The sequence below is a fragment of the Triticum urartu genome, chromosome 6A, assembly GCF_056163025.1.
Source record: "Triticum urartu cultivar PI428250 chromosome 6A, HENAU_Tu73, whole genome shotgun sequence".
Classification (NCBI taxonomy): Eukaryota; Viridiplantae; Streptophyta; class Magnoliopsida; order Poales; family Poaceae; genus Triticum; species Triticum urartu.
In genome coordinates this window covers 226,202,828-226,220,643 of record NC_141878.1, presented here as the reverse complement: position 1 = coordinate 226,220,643, position 17,816 = coordinate 226,202,828, and positions in this window count along the sequence as shown.

Sequence of the window (17,816 nt, the reverse complement as noted above, 5' to 3'; positions counted from 1 at the left end):
GCAGCACACATTAAACATGGCAAAAATGACAAAAGCTCATAATCTATTAAGAAACATAAACTAACATTTTATAGAACTCTTGCAACAGCATTTAGGGCATGAAGATGGACTCAGACAAGCATGGTGCAATGGAATGAAATGAAGAGGACATCCTAACGAACAATTTGGTATATGGACGCCCAAAACGGAGCTATGATGACAGAGATATGATGCGATGAACATGGCTAAAAAATATATGCAGAAAAGGACTTTGGAAAAATCGGGTCAACCCTAGGTTTGCCCAATCCAGTTCTAGGCGCACGGAAGTCGAGGCACGTCGGAGCTCTCGCTGGAGCAGAGGGACGCGGTGGCCGGAGTCGTCGGAGTTGGCCGGGGACACGTCGGAGACGAGGAGGGAGAGGGTCGGCGAGCACCCAGGCGGCGGCGCGGCCGGACCAGGCGATGGCGAGGAGGAGGCGGCGCAAGGCGGCGGCAGGGGGCGGCGCGGATCGGGAGCCGGGCGCGCGGGCGGCGGGGAGGCCAGGCGGAGGAGCGCGGCGGCTAGGCCTGCGGGGGCCGGCAGCGGGCTTCGATGGGCCGGCGCGGCGGCGGCGGGCAGTGGACACGTGGCGAGCCCCGATTGGCTGAGGGGGCGGCGGACGCGGACGTGTCCGGCGGCGCGGAGGAGCGAATTTTTAGGGTTTCATCTGAGATTGGACGGGGAGGCACATATTTATACATAGAAGGAGCTAGGAGAGTCCAAATGGAGTGTGGTTTTCGGCCACGCGATCGTGATCGAACGACCGAGAGGATGGAGGGGGTTTAGATGGGTTTTGGGCCACTTTGGAGGGGTGTTGGGCTGCAACCCACACGAGGCCTTTACGGTTCCTCGGTTAACCGTTGGAGTAGCAAACGAACTCCAAATGGCACGAAACTTGACAGGCGGTCTACCGGTAGTGTATGAAGGCCGCTTGGGAAATCTCAGTCCAATCCGAGAAAGTATAACACCCGCACACGAAAAGAAGCAAAAGGGGACGCCGGAGGACGTAGGAGTGCCGGAATGGAAAACGGACAATGGGGAAAATGCTCGGATGCATGAGGCGAACATGTATGCAAATGAGATGCACATGATGACATGATATGAGATGCATGACATGGACAACATGCAAAACGAAGACAAAACCCAACCACGAGGGAATATCGTAACTTAGTGCCGGAAATGGCAAGAGTTGGAATACAACTATGGTAAGTTACATACGGGGCGTTACAGAAGACTTCATCTCGTGTCCGGATGGGACTCTCCTTGGCGTGGAAGGCAAGCTTGGCAATATGGATATGTAGATCTCCTCCCTTGTAACCGACTCTGAGTAACCCTAGCCCCCTCCGGTGTCTATATAAACCAGAGGGTTTAGTCTGTAGCACAACAGACAATCATACCATAGGCTAGCTTCTAGGGTTTAGCCTCTATGATCTCGTGGTAGATCAACTCTTGTAATACTCATATCATCAAGAACAATCAAGCAGGATGTAGGGTATTACCTCCATCAAGAGGGCCCGAACCGGGGTAAACATCGTGTCCCCTGCCTCCTGTTACCATCTGCCTTAGACGCATAGTTTGGGACCCCCTACCCGAGATCCGCCGGTTTTGACACCGACAATGGTGATTATGAAGTTACCGGTGCAGGGCTTCGCCTAAGCACTACAACGATATGACCGAGGTGGAAATCTGTGGAGGGGGGCACCGCACACAGCTAAGACAACTGTCTACTTGTGTGTTCTAGGGTGCCCCCCTGCCCCCATATATAAAGGAGCAAGGGGGAGGCCGGCTGGCCCCTAGGGCGCGCCCCCAAGAGGAGAGTCCTACGAGGACTCCAAGTCCTAGTAGGAATCCACCAAGAGGGAGAGAGGCGGAAGGAAGGAAGAGGGGGAAGAGAAGGAAAGGGGGGCGCCGCCCCTTCCCCTAGTCCAATTCGGATCTAGGGGCGGCCAGCCCCTCCTGGCCATTCCTCTCTTCTGACTAAGGCCCATAGATGCCCATTAGTTCCCTCGGGGGTTCCGATAACCCTCGGCACTCCGACATATATCCAGTAAGCTCCGAAACTCATATGGTGTCCGAATATAGTCATCCAATATATCAATCTTTATGTCTCGACCATTTTGAGACTCCTCATCATGTCTGTGATCACATCCGGGACTCTGAACTACCTTCGGTACATCAAAACACATAAACTCATAATACCGATCGTCATCGAACGTTCAACGTGCGGACCCTATGGGTTCGAGAGCTATGTAGACATGGCCGAGACTCACTTCCGGTCAATAACCAATAGCGGAACCTGGATGCTCATATTGGTTCCTACACATTCTACGAATATCTTTATCGGTCAAACTGCATAACAACATACGTTGTTCCTTTTGTCATCGATATGTTACTTGCCTGAGATTCGATCGTCAGTATCTCAATACCTAGTTCAATATCTACAACAAGTCTCTTTACTCATTCCGTAATGCATCATCCCATAACTAACTCATTAGTCACATTGCTTGCAAGGCTTATAGTGATGTGCATTACCGAGAGGGCCCAGAGATACCTCTTCGATACACGGAGTGACGAATCCTAATATCGATCTATGCCAACTCAACAAACACCATCGGAGACACCTGTAGAGCATCTTTATAGTCACCCAGTTACATTGTGACGTTTGATAGCACACTAAGTGTTCCTCTGGTATTCGGGAGTTGCATAATCTCATAGTCATAGGAACATGTATAAGCTATGAAGAAAGCATTAGCAATAAACTAAATGATCATAGTGCTAAGCTAACGGATGGGTCAAGTCAATCACATCATTCTCTAATGATGTGATCCCGTTCATCAAATGAAAACTCATGTCTATTGCTAGGAAACTTAACCATCTTGGATTAACAAGCTAGTCAAGTAGAGGCATACTAGTGACAGTCTGTTTGTCTATGTATTCACACATGTACTAAGTTTCCGGTTAATACAATTCTAGCATGAATAATAAACATTTATCTTGATATAAGGAAATATAAATAACAAATTTTTTATTACCTCTAGGACATATTTCCTTCAGTCTCCCACTTGCACTAGAGTCAATAATCTAGATTACATTGTAATGATTCTAACACCCATGGAGTCTTGGTGCTGATCATGTTTTGCTCGTGAGAGAGGCTTAGTCAACGGGTCTGCAACATTCAGATCCGTATGTATCTTGCAAATCTCTATGTCTCCCTCCTTGACTTGATCGCGGATGGAATTGAAGCGTCTCTTGATGTGCTTCGTTCTCTTGTGAAATCTGGATTCCTTTGCCAAGGCAATTGCACCAGTATTGTCACAAAAGATTTTCATTGGACCCGATGCACTAGGTATGACACCTAGATAGGATATGAACTCCTTCATCCAGACTCCTTCATTTGCTGCTTCCGAAGCAGCTATGTATTCTGCTTCACACATAGATCCTGCCATGACGCTTTGCCTAGAACTGCACCAACTGACAGCTCCACCATTCAATAAAAATATGTATCCGGTTTGTGACTTAGAGTCATCCGGATCAGTGTCAAAGCTTGCATCAACGTAACCATTTATGACGAGCTCTTTGTCACCTCCATAAACGAGAAACATATCCTTAGTCCTTTTTAGGTATTTCAGGATATTCTTGACCGCTGTCCAGTGATCCACTGCTGGATTACTTTGGTACCTCCCTGCTAAACTAATAGAAAAACACACATCAGGTCTGGTACACAACATTGCATACATGATAGAACCTATGGCTGAAGCATAGGGAATGGCTTTCATTTTCTCTCTATCTTCAGCAGTGGTCGGGCATTGAGTCTGACTCAACTTCACACCTTGTAACACAGGCAAGAACCCTTTCTTTGCTTGATCCATTTTGAACTTCTTCAAAACTTTATTAAGGTATGTGATTTGTGAAAGTCCAATTAAGTGTCTTGATCTATCTCTATAGAACTTGATGCCCAATATATAAGCAGCTTCACCGAGGTCTTTCGTTGAAAAATTCTTATTCAAGTATCCTTTTATGCTATTCAGAAATTCAGTATCATTTCCAATCAACAATATGTCATCTACCTATAATATCAGAAATTCTACAGAGCTCCTACTCACTTTCTTGTAAATACAGGCTTCTCCAAAAGTCTATATAAAACCATATGCTTTGATCACACTATCAAAGCATATATTCCAACTCCGAGAGGCTTGCACCAGTCCATAAATGGATCGCTGGAGCTTGCACACTTTGTCAGCACCTTTTGGATCGACAAAACCTTCTGGTTGCAACATATACAACTCTTCTTTAAGATATCCATTAAGGAATGCAGTTTTGACATCCATTTGCCAAATTTCATAATCATAAAATGCAGAAATTGCTAACATGATTCAGACAGACTTAAGCATCGCTACGGGTGAGGTCTCATCGTAGTCAAATCCTTGAACTTGTCGAAAACCTTTTGTAAAAAGTCGACCTTTGTAGACAGTAGCATTACCGTCAGCGTCAGTCTTCTTCTTGAAGATCCATTTGTTCTCCATGGCTTGCCAATTATTGGGCAAGTCAACCAAAGTCCACACTTTGTTCTCATACATGGATCCCATCTCAGATTTCATGGCGTCAAGCCATTTTGTGGAATCTGGGCTCATTATCGCTTCCTCATAGTTTGTAGGTTCATCATGGTCAAGTAACATGACCTCTAGAACAGGATTACCGTACCACTCTTGTGCGGATCTTACTCTAGTTAACCTACGAGGTTCGGTAGTAACTTGATCACAAGTTTCATGATCATCATCATTAGCTTCTTCACTTTCTGCCGTAGGAATCACTGGAACTGATTTATGTGATGAAGTACTTTCCAATAAGGGTGGAGGTATAGTTACTTCATCAAGTTCTACTTTCCTCCCACTCACTTCTTTCGAGAGAAGCTCCTTGTCACAGCCCTGGCTTAGCCTTTGCTTGACCTTGCTTGATCATCATGGCATCATGTTTAATTCTTGAAACTTTGAAATGGGGGCTGAGAAACCCTGGCAGCAAATGAAATTCAACTAGGGTCCAAATAAAATCATTTTCACTGAACCCAAAATGGCCTTCTAAAATGTTCATCATCTCTGCCTTGGTTTAGAACCAATGACAAAATGGTGTACACTTTTCTAGGACAACAGAGGGTCACTGAATTAATTCATATTCTACTTGCAATTGGGCATTTAAATGCTATATATTATCTAAAGTGCTTAATTAATTCTGAACTTAAGTGTGGGCTGTTAGGAATAATCCTAGAAGATCCAACAATTATTTTTAGGATTTTTGGAAACGTTTTGGTATTTTTAATAAAGCTCAGAAGTTACAGAAAAATAGAAAACAGAATTTAATTATAAGAGAGAGAGAGAGAAGTCCTTTGGGCCACTTACCTCACAGCCTACCAGTCGGACCACTACTGTGCTAGGCCCAGCCCACCTGGCAACCCAGCCACCTGGCCGGCCCACCGAGGGCAGGGGCGTCTTCTTCCTCCTGCCAGAAGGTAGAGGAGAAGACAGCCACGGCGCCGCGGCGTGCCATGCCGGCAGCTGCCAGCCTGGCTGCCCCCTCGTCGCCCTGGACTCCCTCTGCGACGCCACGCTACCCCCCTGGACCCCCTCGACCGCTCCCCGCTCTCCCTGCCTCGCCTCTCTCGCTCTCTCTCCTGAAGCCGAGTGAGCTCGCCGCCGCCGTTCGCACCACCGCGGCCATCGCCTCTCCCTCGACCTCTCGGGCGGTCCAGAAGCTCCGCCACGACGCCCTCTTCCTCCTCGTTGAGCTACGCCTCACCGGGAGCTCTGCATCGCCGTCCCGCCATCGTCTTCCTCCTCGGATCGTCGGAGATTGTCTCCGCCGTTCCGCCTGCACCGGACTTTCCCCGAGCCGCTGAGACCTCCCCCGGCCTCGGTGTGAGTTTCTCCACCTCCTCCCCTTGCTCCCGTGCTCAGCTTCTCACCGTAGCCATTGTTTCAACGATGACCGAATCGCGCCGCTGCCTGAGCTCCTCACCGCCGTGGCCACGGTCACCATACCTCCAACTGAGCTCAACCACGTGCTCGCCGTGCCGTGTAGGTGCCGTGGGAGCCAAGCACGCAACCCCACGGCCACCATAGCCTCGTCCCCGAGCTCGGCCAAACTCCGGCCGCCGCTGCCGTTGTTGCCGCCGTCGTTCTGGGCCATCTCCGGCGAAGCCGAGAGCACCACTCGACGCGCGCGAGCTCCAACTACTCGTATATGGGCTCCGCCGTTGATTTGGTCGCCGGAGGAAGTTTTCCGAGCCTCGCCACCGTGTCTAGCCTCGCCGGTGTCGAGTCGCCGACAGGTTTGACCTATTCGACTCGGGGTTTGACCTCCCTAGGATCAACACACATGGGCATACCGTGTGTGGGGACGCAAAGTGATATGAGGTGTTACCAACTAGATCGATGTGACTTGGAATCGGGGTCCTGACAGCGTTGGTATCAGAGACTGACTGCCTGTAGGATTACCAAGCCAAACTGGTCGAAGTTGAGTCTAGAAATGCTTTAGTTATATATGGGAATTGATTGTGGAAGGGAACATAAGGCTCTTTTTGCTCCTTATACCTTATGCCTTCTAATCTGAGTCACCCTCTTCTCTTCTACGGGGATTAAGAACTAGGCTTCTCTTCGATCTCTCAGGATCACGTGTTACTAATCCGTAGATTCGTAGGATTGTTGGTCTCAAGCCTCAGTTCAGTTTCTACCACTCCAGTGTGTTGTTAAATGGCCTCACAACCTTGATATGATGTTGTTGAGTGGTTATGCCACCATTTTGTAGGATGTCTCAAATATTTTTGAGCATTTATAGCCGTTATACTGTTCGAGTCATCCCAGGTCTCTACATAGTCTGATGCATTTGCAAATCCATTCTTTCCGTTCCCGATGTCCCTTGGGGCCAGTTCAACCACACTAAGCGGTGAGTTGAGGTACTTTGTTGCCTCGACATATACGTTGGAGCTATTTTTATGGCCCTAGGTGTTTTAGGGAGTCACCTAGTGATCTAGCCATGTTTTGTATCCCCAGTGTGTGATTCTGGCCATTATTCTCGAAAGCATCCCGTGATGCCATGTAGTAGTAGGTATTCTATTCATGGGTTCTTGAACCCGAGATTCACCCTAATTACCTCATGTTGATAGTGTTGCTAGTTCCTTTAGGATATTAGTAACCTTTGCGATAGTCCTCGAGGTTCGTGGTACATCCTTCTTCCAATTATCATGAACCATTCTTGGTAGGAGTTCTTTTGAACCAAAAGGTCACGACAGAGTGCTCTTGATGAGTTCTCCATTCTATGTTGTGACTCTGCCAACCCTACCCTTCTGCATGGGTTATCCGGAAGAAATATGTTGAATTCGTTCGACATACTAATCTATGCATCCACAACTCAGAAAATTATATGTTCCTTTCAGTTGTCCCCCTTCCGTTATATTCCGACCTTCATCCATCAATTGATAGCCAAGAGTATGTGAGCATTCGTTCATCGGTGCCTATTATTCTTGTGGTCCGTCGAGCTGTTCTATTTCGGAATGACTAGAAGTAACAAACTCCAGTACCTCATCCATTTCTAGGATTGGGTCAAAATAGTTGTAATCCACAAATCAAATGCCAATCCAGCTTTTGATTCTGTTCTACCTTGGAGTATTACCATCTTTATATCAAGAATGTCATGGAAATTGCACACCATCCTATGAACTCTTGATGCAGTGATACTTCGTGCCATCATTTTTCATTCCTCGGTCCCGTGTTGTCGCAACCGGAATGCCGGCAAGTGAACCATGATGTGTAAAATCAATACTCCTAGCAACCATGTTGCTTGGTAGTTAATGGACACTAATATCATCCCTAGCGTGTTGGTTATTGAAACACTATTCTAGGATTGATCGTGCTACCTAGTCCTTATTTCTGGTGCACTCTTCGATCAATGAGTTAGGATTATTCAACCCTTTTCTTATTTTATCATATCATCTTGCCTCGAAAGCAAGATTGTTCTCGAGCATAGTAACATATCGGTGGTTCGTGATGTTCCGAATATCTTCTCGGAAGTATTACCAGATTGTCACCTGACCGCTATGTTGAGTTCGTGATCATGCTGGTTTTCCTCCAAACCACCCATTCTCCAAGAATCTGTGTTTGATACCCCTGAGCTAGTTGGTTAAGCTAAACAAGAACTTGGAGAGTTGGAAGATAAAAGCTTGTGTGACATAGTTCATGTCAAGGGATATCTTTTGTGTGTGTGTTGAAGAAAGATGATACCTTCATCGATTGGTCCTCGTGATCAGTTGTTGGATCTATCGTCTTGTCCAAACTTTGTTTAGAGTGTGGGCTATCCTCAAATCAAACCAGAACCAACGATGTTCATAATGTTGTCTTACTCGTGGTTGACTCCTCGAGCATACACCATTACATCTTTGGTCTGACTAATACTATCACATTGTTCACATAATGGTGGAAGTCCAGTGATATGGAAATTCCGATGAGTTGCTGTTGAGCCCATCAGCGGCATTTTGTCTCCTCCATGATTTGTGTTGAACATCCAGCTAGTGATTGAAAACTTGTGTAAGCATTTTCTTCATGCCCCGTTCATGAAGTATATGTTTGGATGGAAGTAATGACTTCCTCTAAGTTCACGTGCAATTGATGCAAGTTGTCGCTGTGAATTCGAGAAAGCTTGTTTTTGCTTCCTCTGGAATCATCCCAAGTCAGTCATGCATGTGCGAAGTATTCTATGGTCTGATAGACTGATCAACTTCATCCCATATGTATTCCCTATCACACCAACCCACTGATTGAATTGTTCAAGGAGAAGAAGCTCCTTCCTAAGAGCTAACCTGGGCTTATAGAAGGACTTTGATATCCTCAACGATGGTTCTCCACCTGAACTCGGTAGTGTTTTATTATAAGACTACTACGTGGTCATGCTTGTCTGGGACAGCTTGTTCACATGTTTGTAGCAGAACCGGCTCATGTTTTGGAGCTTACTATCGTAGTTCATTCCCCTGAGAATCTCGCAACGTCATCTCATTGATTTGTGTTGCACTTTCATTTTTCTTTCCAGACCCGATGAGTCTGGATTATCCTGACACCAACCAGATCTGAATCCCAGGCAGATATGATGGTTGGAACGTTTCTCAAGGACTGTAATATTGGTCTCTCTATAACCCGGTAAAATGGATGTTGTGGCCAACACACCCAACCGGAAGACTTATTATTGTAGTATCTTGATTGAGAAAGTTGGCCACCTCCCCATAAGGATTTTGTATGATTTACTCCAGTAGTTGTTCCTTATGGATCCTTTGTATTCCGAAGTCCGACCACTACTTGATGACTATGTTGATGCTTTAAAGCATGACCGTGGTAACCAGTACATCAAGGAGAACATTAGAAGCAGAGTGCTAAATGTCTCTCGGTCGATCATCTAGATTTCATTCCCTTGGCCTCGCTAAGGTGAAATCTGAGAAAGGGTTGTCTTTCTATGCATCTGCATTGTCCATCACTATTCGTCAAGGTAGTAAGATGTGTTGCCAGTATCCTCGACTCGGATGTTGGTAGAATCTTGATGAATATGGAAATGCTCAAGTTCTTGAGAGCACGCGTAATAAAATTCATCCATGACGTTGTCTTCAACAAGATAGTCCACATCATCCATTCTAGTCCAAGTATGTCATTCCTTCAAACTCCTTCAAATGATCGATTGTTATTTGCCTTAGGCTGGTATAAAGAGTTTCAATGATCCTTGAATCAAAAGTAATTCTTTTTGCCACTTAAGGGAACAATCCAACAAGTCACTTCCCCCAAGGTGCCCTGTTGTGGAGTTATGGCAGCTAACTCCTCGCTACATCGTGATCGAACGTGGATTTGTTGCCTACCTACTGGACCTTCGTCATCTGTTACACCCCATCCCCCTGGATGCATATTCCGTGTCTCAGCTCAAGAGATGTTTCTATGTCTCATCTCGTGAGTTGATCGTGAGTTGCTCGAGCTTCGAGAAGATCGATTCTTCGACAGTTTCTTTTCTTTCCGTTATCGTGTTGGATGGAGTTCTCAGAGCAAGACATCGAGACAAAGATGGTGATCGTGTCAACGTTCCTATGAAGTGCAACCTGGATCGTGAAGACGGTGTTAGCCTTGTGTCCCGTCTGTCTTCTTACCTCATGTCCTGAATCTCGGGACGAGATTCTTGTTTAGTGGGGGTGAGTTGTCACAGCCCTGGCTTAGCCTTTGCTTGACCTTGCTTGATCATCATGGCATCCTGTTTAATTCTTGAAACTTTGAAATCGGGGCTGATAAACCCTGGTAGCAAATGAAATTCAACTAGGGTCCAAATAAAATCATTTTCACTGAACCCAAAATGCCCTTTGAAAATGTTCATCATCTCTGCCTTGGTTTAGAACCTATGACAAAATGGTGCACACTTTTCTAGGACAACAGAGGGTCACTGAATTAAATCATATGCTACTTGCAATTGGGCATTTAATGCTATATATTATCTAAAGTGCTCAATTAATTCTGAACTTAAGTGTGGGCTATTAGGAATAATCCTAACAGAGCCCACAATTATTTTCAGGATTTTTGGAAACATTTTGGTATTTTTAATAAAGCCCAGAAGTTACAGAAAAATAGAAAATAGAATTTAATTAGAAGAGAGAGAGAAGTCCTTTGGGCCACTTACCTGACAGCCTACCTGTCGGCCCACTACTGTGCTAGGCCCAGCCCACCTGGCAGCCCAGCCACCTGGCCGGCCCACCGAGGGCAGGGGCGTCTTCTTCCTCCTGCCAGAAGGCAGAGGTGAAGACAGCCATGGCGCCGCAGCGTGCCACGCCGGCAGCTGCCTGCATGGCTGCCCCCTTGTCGCCCTGGACTCCCTCTGTGACGCCACGCTACCCCCTGGACCCCCTCGACCGCTCCCCGCTCTCCCTGCCTCGCCTCTCTCGCTCTCTCTCCCAAAGCCGAGTGAGCTCGCCGCCGCCATTCGCACCACCGCGGCCATCGCCTCTCCCTCGACCTCTCGGACGGTCCAGAAGCTCCGCCACGATGCCCTCTTCCTCCTCGTCGAGCTAAGCCTCACCGGGAGCTCTACATCACCATCCCACCATCGTCTTCCTCCTTGGATTGCCGGAGATTGTCTCCGCCGTTCCGCCTGCACCAGACTTTCCCCGAGCCGCTGAGACCTCCTCCGGCCTTGCTGTGAGTTTCTCCACCTCCTCCCCTTGCTCCCGTGCTCAGCTTCTCGCCGTAGTCGTTGTTTCGATGATGACCGAATCGTGCCGCTGCCTGAGCTCCTCACCGACGTGGCCACGGTCACCGTAGCCTCCAACCGAGCTCACCCACGTGCTCGCCGTGCCATGTAGGTGCCGTGGGAGCCAAGCACGCAACCCCACGGCCACCATAGCCTCGTCCCCGAGCTCGGCCGAACTCCAGCCGCCGCTGCCGTTGTCGCCGCCGTCGTTCTGGGCCATCTCCAGCGAAGCTGAGAGCACCACTCGACGCGTGCGAGCTCCAGCTACTCGTATATGGGCTCCGCCGTTGATTTGGTCGCCGGAGGAAGTTTTCCGAGCCTCGCTGCCATGTCTGGCCTCGCCGGCGTCGAGTCATCGGCAGGTTTGACCTGTTCGACTCGGGGTTTGACCTCCCTAGGGTCAACACACGTGGGCCCCACCCCTGACTAGATTAGTTTAGGACTAATTACTCCCCACTAACACTGACAGTGGGCCCAGTGGCTGTTAATTTGATTAGTTAGATTTAATTAACCCTGTTAGTTAATTGTGTCACCGACGTGTCGACCCCACTGGCCAGGTTTGACCTGGACCGGGTCAGTTGACCTGGAGACATCACAGTGATGTAGTGCTGATGTAATAACTCATTTTTTGGATTATTATAATTCAGAAAATTCCAGAAATGTTTAATACTTCAAAAATTCATAGAAAATCAACCGTAGCTTAGAATGAAATAAATTATATATGAAAAATGATCAAAAAAATCCAAAGAATCTGTTTATGGCATTTGAATGCATGTTAGAGCAACTTATATACTCTGTTTAGGGCAATTCGATTAAATGGCATTTAAGAAAGCACATATGGGGTTTAAATTTGAACCTAGGGTTCAAACCAAGTTCATTTAATATGGTTGCTAGTTGTATTAGTTCAATCAACAGAATATTGCCATGTCATGAGCATGCATCATATTGTTGCATTGCATTGATTGTGTTTCTTCCTTGTTTGCAGGTATTGTCCCCTCTCGGTAAACGTGGTTCCGACGATGAGTTCGATGACACCGATGAATAGCTATTGCTATCTTCAGAAGTGCCAGGCAAGCAAAACCCCCTTGTTCATTCCGATACAATCCCACTCTCTCGCTCTTGCTCTCTTTTACTGCACTAGGACAACAATGATTCAAATGTTACATGCTGCGGTAGTTGAACCCCTTTCCTCTGCATGACCTGTCATTGCCATAGTAAATAGATGAAACCCACTAGCATGAGTAGGAGTTGTTTGAGCCCTGATGTGCCTACTCATTCATGCTTGTTTGTCATGCCTGCTATTGCATAGAGTTGTGTCGGGTCTGATTCATCGGGAATGAATTGGAATGGTGATGAACATGTCCTACTGTGTGTGAGCTAAGTGTGTGAACACGATTTGGTAAAGGTAGCGGTGAGATTCCATGTAGGAGTACATGGTGGGTTGTCTCATTGAAACCATTCTTAGGAACTGAGTTCTGTGTCTGTGATCCATGAACAGCTACTACTACTCATTGGGATCCTTAATTGACCCTCTCGGCTTCTTAATCACCCTAGTCCTCTGTCCAGGAGTTGCAACTAGTTTCTGGTGTTTGTAGGATATGTGTTAGCAGCCGTGCGTAGTGCTGACCATAGGGGTGGGCTATGTTGCGGTAGATACACCGTGGCCGGGCATGCCGGGCGCCCGTTTGGTGTCTCGGAACCCTGTACACATCATTCGGGGCCGTATGTGGAAACCTCGGCCGGACTCCCTGCGGATGGAACCTGGATAGGCGATAAACCTGGACTAGAGACTTGAGTGTTTAGGTAGGCCATGGCCGACACCCTCGTTGGGCTTCCGCTTGAAGGTTGCCGAGTACATGTCGTGTAAACGACGGTAAGTGGTGGGAGCGTGTGTGAAGAAGTACACCCCTACAGGGTTATCATTATCTATTCGAATAGCCGGATTACTCGGATATGGAAACTTGGACCCCTTGCATAGTTCATAGACAAATGAAAGTGGATACTCTAAAACTCGCAAGATAAGCATGAGTGCTATGGTTGGCCTTCTCGTAGCGAGACGGGAGCGGATCCATAGTGGTGTATTGAATGGTGAATATGTGGACTCGTGTGCGCCACCTCAAAAGAGTTGCTTGTAGTCGTAGTTCAGGTTAGCCACTGAGTCAAAGCTGGCTTGCGCAATTAAACTCCACCACCCCCTTTATTGATACTGATGCATATGTAGATAGTTCTGATGTAAGTCTTGCTGGGTACATTTGTACTCACGTTTGCCTATTTTATGTTTTGCAGAGAGACGTCAGTCTCACTAGTAGTTTTGTGTGGACTTCGACGTTTAGCTTGATACCTCAACTACGATCTTGTGCCCTCAGCAGGATCTGGTAGATAGTCAGGCTTCTTAGCCTTTTTCATTTGAAGATGTCTGTACTCAGACATGTTAAGCTTCCGCATGTGCTTTGATTTGTATGCTATGATTGTTGGGTCATGAGACCCATGTTTGTAATATCTCGCTCCTCGGAGCCTAATGAATAAATACTTGAGTTGTAGAGTTATGTTGTGATGCCATGTTGTATTTACACATATCGAGCATATTGTGTGTATGATTGAAATGCTTGGTATGTGCGGGATCCGACAATCTAGTTGTTTATCCTGGCAGCCTCTCTTATGGGAAAATGTAGTCTAGTGCTTCCATGAGCCATAGTAGTCCGAGTCCGCTACAGCCCGGTTCACCGGAGTCCTGTTAGCCCAGCACTACTGCTCAGGACACTTGACTGGCCGACATGTGTCTCACTTCGTTCCTGTGTCTGTCCCTTCGAGGAAATGTCACGCGGTGACATCCGGAGTCCTGCCTAGCCTGCTACAGCCCGGGTTCCTGGAGTCCTGTTAGCCCAGTGCTACAGCCCGGATTCACACGCTGCTGACCGACACGCTCGATGTGATTCATGTATGCCTGTTCCCATAGGTTAGTGCCGCTTTGGGTTCACGACTAGCCATGTCGGCCCGGGTTCTCTGTCATATGGATGCTAGCGACACTATCATATACGTGAGCCAAAAGGCGCAAACGGTCCCGGGCAATGGTGAGGCGGCACCCGTGGGAATACCGTGCATGAGGCCGCAAAGTGATATGAGGTGTTACCGGCTAGATCGATGTGACTTGGAATCGGGGTCCTGACACTCCTTCTCTAGAAAGAATCCATTCTTAGCAATGAATATCCTGCCTTCAGATCTGTGATAGATGGTGTACCCAACAGTCTCCTTTGGGTATCCTATGATGACACATTTCTCCGATTTGGGTTCGAGCTTATTAGGTTGAAGTTTTTTCACATCAACATCGTAGCCCCAAACTTTAAGAAATGACAACCTGGATTTCTTGTCAAACCACATGTCAGGGGTGTCGTGCGACATATGCCAAAGGATGGCTTATCATGGAGGGTGCTAATAAGACGTCGCCGGTGCCAGGAAACGGGATGAGGCGAAGACATGCACGCCGGTGAATCTTACCTAGGTTCGGGGCTCTCTTGGGAGATAACACCCCTAGTCCTGCTCTGCGGGGTCTCCGCATGATCACTAACTCAACAAGAGTGGCTATAAGATGCTCCTTGAGCTGTTTCTCTAGAGGAGGAAGAAGAACAAGGCCAGCCCTAGCTCCCTCTCTCTATGTGTGTGTGTTTCTCTAAGAATCTGAACCCTTTGCATGGGTGCCCTGGGGGGTTTATATAGGCCTACCCCCAGGGGTACAATGGTAATCCGTCTGGGTGTAGGCCCAGTCTTTCAGTGTCTCTTGTGGTCGGCTTATCCGCTGGCAGCTGGGGCCCGCCGACTGGTGGGCCCCGTCGGCTGTCTTGTACTTGGCCGATAGGCCACGCCCGCCGCTTGCGGGCTTGGCTGGCGGCTCATCACTGTAGCAGTGCTTCTAATGAGGCTTGCTTTGTTGGGGGAGGCGTGGCTACAGTCTCGCCGCCTGGCGGTCGTTTACTGTAGCCATTCCCTATTTCTCCCGGCTGATGGTGCACAAACTCTTAAGAAGGGGAGGGCCTCCTGCTGGGAGCCGGCCTCCCCCCGAGCCGGCTGGCCAAGCTTGCCGCCTTCTGGCTTTCCACAAGACGGTAGGGCCCGCCGCCTGCGGGCCGTACCGACAGCCCATCGTGGGAGCTGGGCCCCTTCTGTCTTGGGTGATGTCATGGGCAGAGGGGCTACAGTGCCGCGCCATGCGGGAGATTACCAGCCGGTACGTCGCACTATAGCCATGACCCACCCTAGATTCGAGGGTGGCTGGCTTCTCTGTAGCCACGCCTCATCTCATCGCATTCACAGTGGCTCAGACTTTGAGGGTGTTTGGGGCCGCCAGCTAGAAGCCGGCCCCTCTGGGGCCGCCTGGTAGGAGCCGGCCCCTGTCGCAGCCGACCGCTTGGACCAACCGGCCACAAGAAGGCGGCGATCAATCTCTGAGTCTGGATGGGCACAGTCGGCCCCGATGTCTTGAAATTTCATGTGGGGCGGATGAGGCTACCCATGGCCAATAGCTCCGACAGTAGTCCCTGAAGCTGGTGGGTCACCACAGCTGACAAGGGGGAGGTGCCCCAGCAGCTTCCAACTCCGTGAAGTTTTGGTTGCTTGCTTGGTCTGTCTTTTGGAGTGCCGACTGTCAGGAGCCGCTCCTGGCCTGACAGGCCGACTGGTGAAATTCAAACAGTCGCGGCAGGAAGCACGCGACGCGCTAGCTAGGCGCCTAGGCTAGCCGCCCGCCGCATGTGCGCCACGCGGCGCTAGCTGGCCGGGCCGGCCTGCCAGCCCATGCTTGATGGGACGCATGAGCAGGTCGGGCTCGCCGCTACCGAGCCTCGGCACGCGCGTGGATCCACTACGGCCGAGGCAGGCGGTTGGGATCCCACGCGCTTTTACCACGCGCCATTACGGCACAGTAAACACGGGGCTATCGGGTCGTGGGCACAGTAAATCCCATGATCCCATGCCCCACCCCCTCGGCTTCGTAGCCATAGGGCTATAAGTAGGGGGAGAGGGGAGAGGCAGAGGCACACGCGCCCTCCCCCACTCTTTCTTCTACTCCATTGCTTCCGCACTCCTTGCTCACCGTAGTGCTGCCGCGGCTCGCCGTCATTGTCGAGCTTCTTCTCCACCGACCCCCTTTCTTCTTCTTCGCCGCGAGTACATGTGCTCGCCGTTGTCCTTCGCCCGTGCCAAGCTCGAGCCGCCATGGAATGCTCCGGCGACTGGGACGGCTCCAACGTCCACAACGACCACCTCATCTTCCTCTGCGACACACAGCGCCTGCCCGGCGCGGACCGCGTCAGGGTGCGTGTGCCGCCCGCCAAGGAGATGTCGCCAGCGCCAGAGGAAGGCGAGCGCGTCATCTTCTGCTCGCACTTCCTTCGCGGCTTCGTCCTGCCGGCGAGCGACTTCATGCGCGCCTTCCTAGCCTTCTACCAACTCCAGCCGCACCACCTCACACCAAACACGGTGGTGCTACTGTCGGCCTTCGTCACCCTATGCGAAGGGTATCTCAGCGTCCTTGCCACCATCGAGCTCTAGGGAGCCTTCTTCTATAGCAAGCTCGGCACTGCCGTCAGGGAGAAGGCGGCGCAGTGTAGAGCGTTCATCGCGGTACGGCGTCCGGGTTCTGGAAACGCCTTCCCGGCCATCAAGATGATCTAGTCGGTGAAGCGGTGGCAAAAGTCATATTTCTATGTGAAGAACGTCGACCCGGCGCACGACTTAATCAACCTGCCGCCTTATGTGGCAGGCCCGCCTGCCGAGCCCCGCGTCAACTAGGGCTTCAAGCCGAAGCGGCTATCGGAAGACGCCTCCGCCGCCATCACCCGCCTCAAGGTGATGACGGAGTCGGAGGGCCTCAAGGCGTCCGACTTGCTGGTCGCCTTCGTGGTGCGTCGGGTCATGCCGCTCCAACGCTGGCCGCACATGATGAGCCAGATGAGCGGGCACCGCGATCTCTGCCGGACGTGCACCAAGGAGATGCCGACTGCACAAGTGGCTCTTTTGGTGAACGAGACCGTGGACCTCAAGCTTGACGAGGGGAGGTGGCGATTCGGCAAGCGGCCGTACTCCCGCGCCAACCCCCCGCCTATGGTAAGCTCTTGATTCTTCTTTTTCTTTCTGCCGGGTTCTGGTTTTCTGACTGACTGGACCGACTGTGATGCAGATCCTCCCCTCCCAGCCAGACCAGGAAGTCAGTGATGTGGAGGACCCCGACTTGGCGGCGGCCGCCCTGGAAGATGACACCACAGGTGGTGGAGGAGCAGGCGGCTCCGGAGGACGAGGCGAAATGGAAGACTGGCGGATGATGACGAGGAGGAGGATGAGGAGGAAGACGAGGAGGAGGACGGGGAGGAGGCGGAGGCGCCTCACCGTCCGCCACCTTCCCACAAGGCGGGGCCGAGCTCCTCAGCCGCTCCATCAGCACCAGGCGGCGGGCCTAAACATCGAGGCGCGCTGCTTTTCGGCAGCCGCCCCAAGAAACACAGACACACGGCTGCCGCAGCCAAGGACACAGCCACCGCGACCAAGGGGCGCG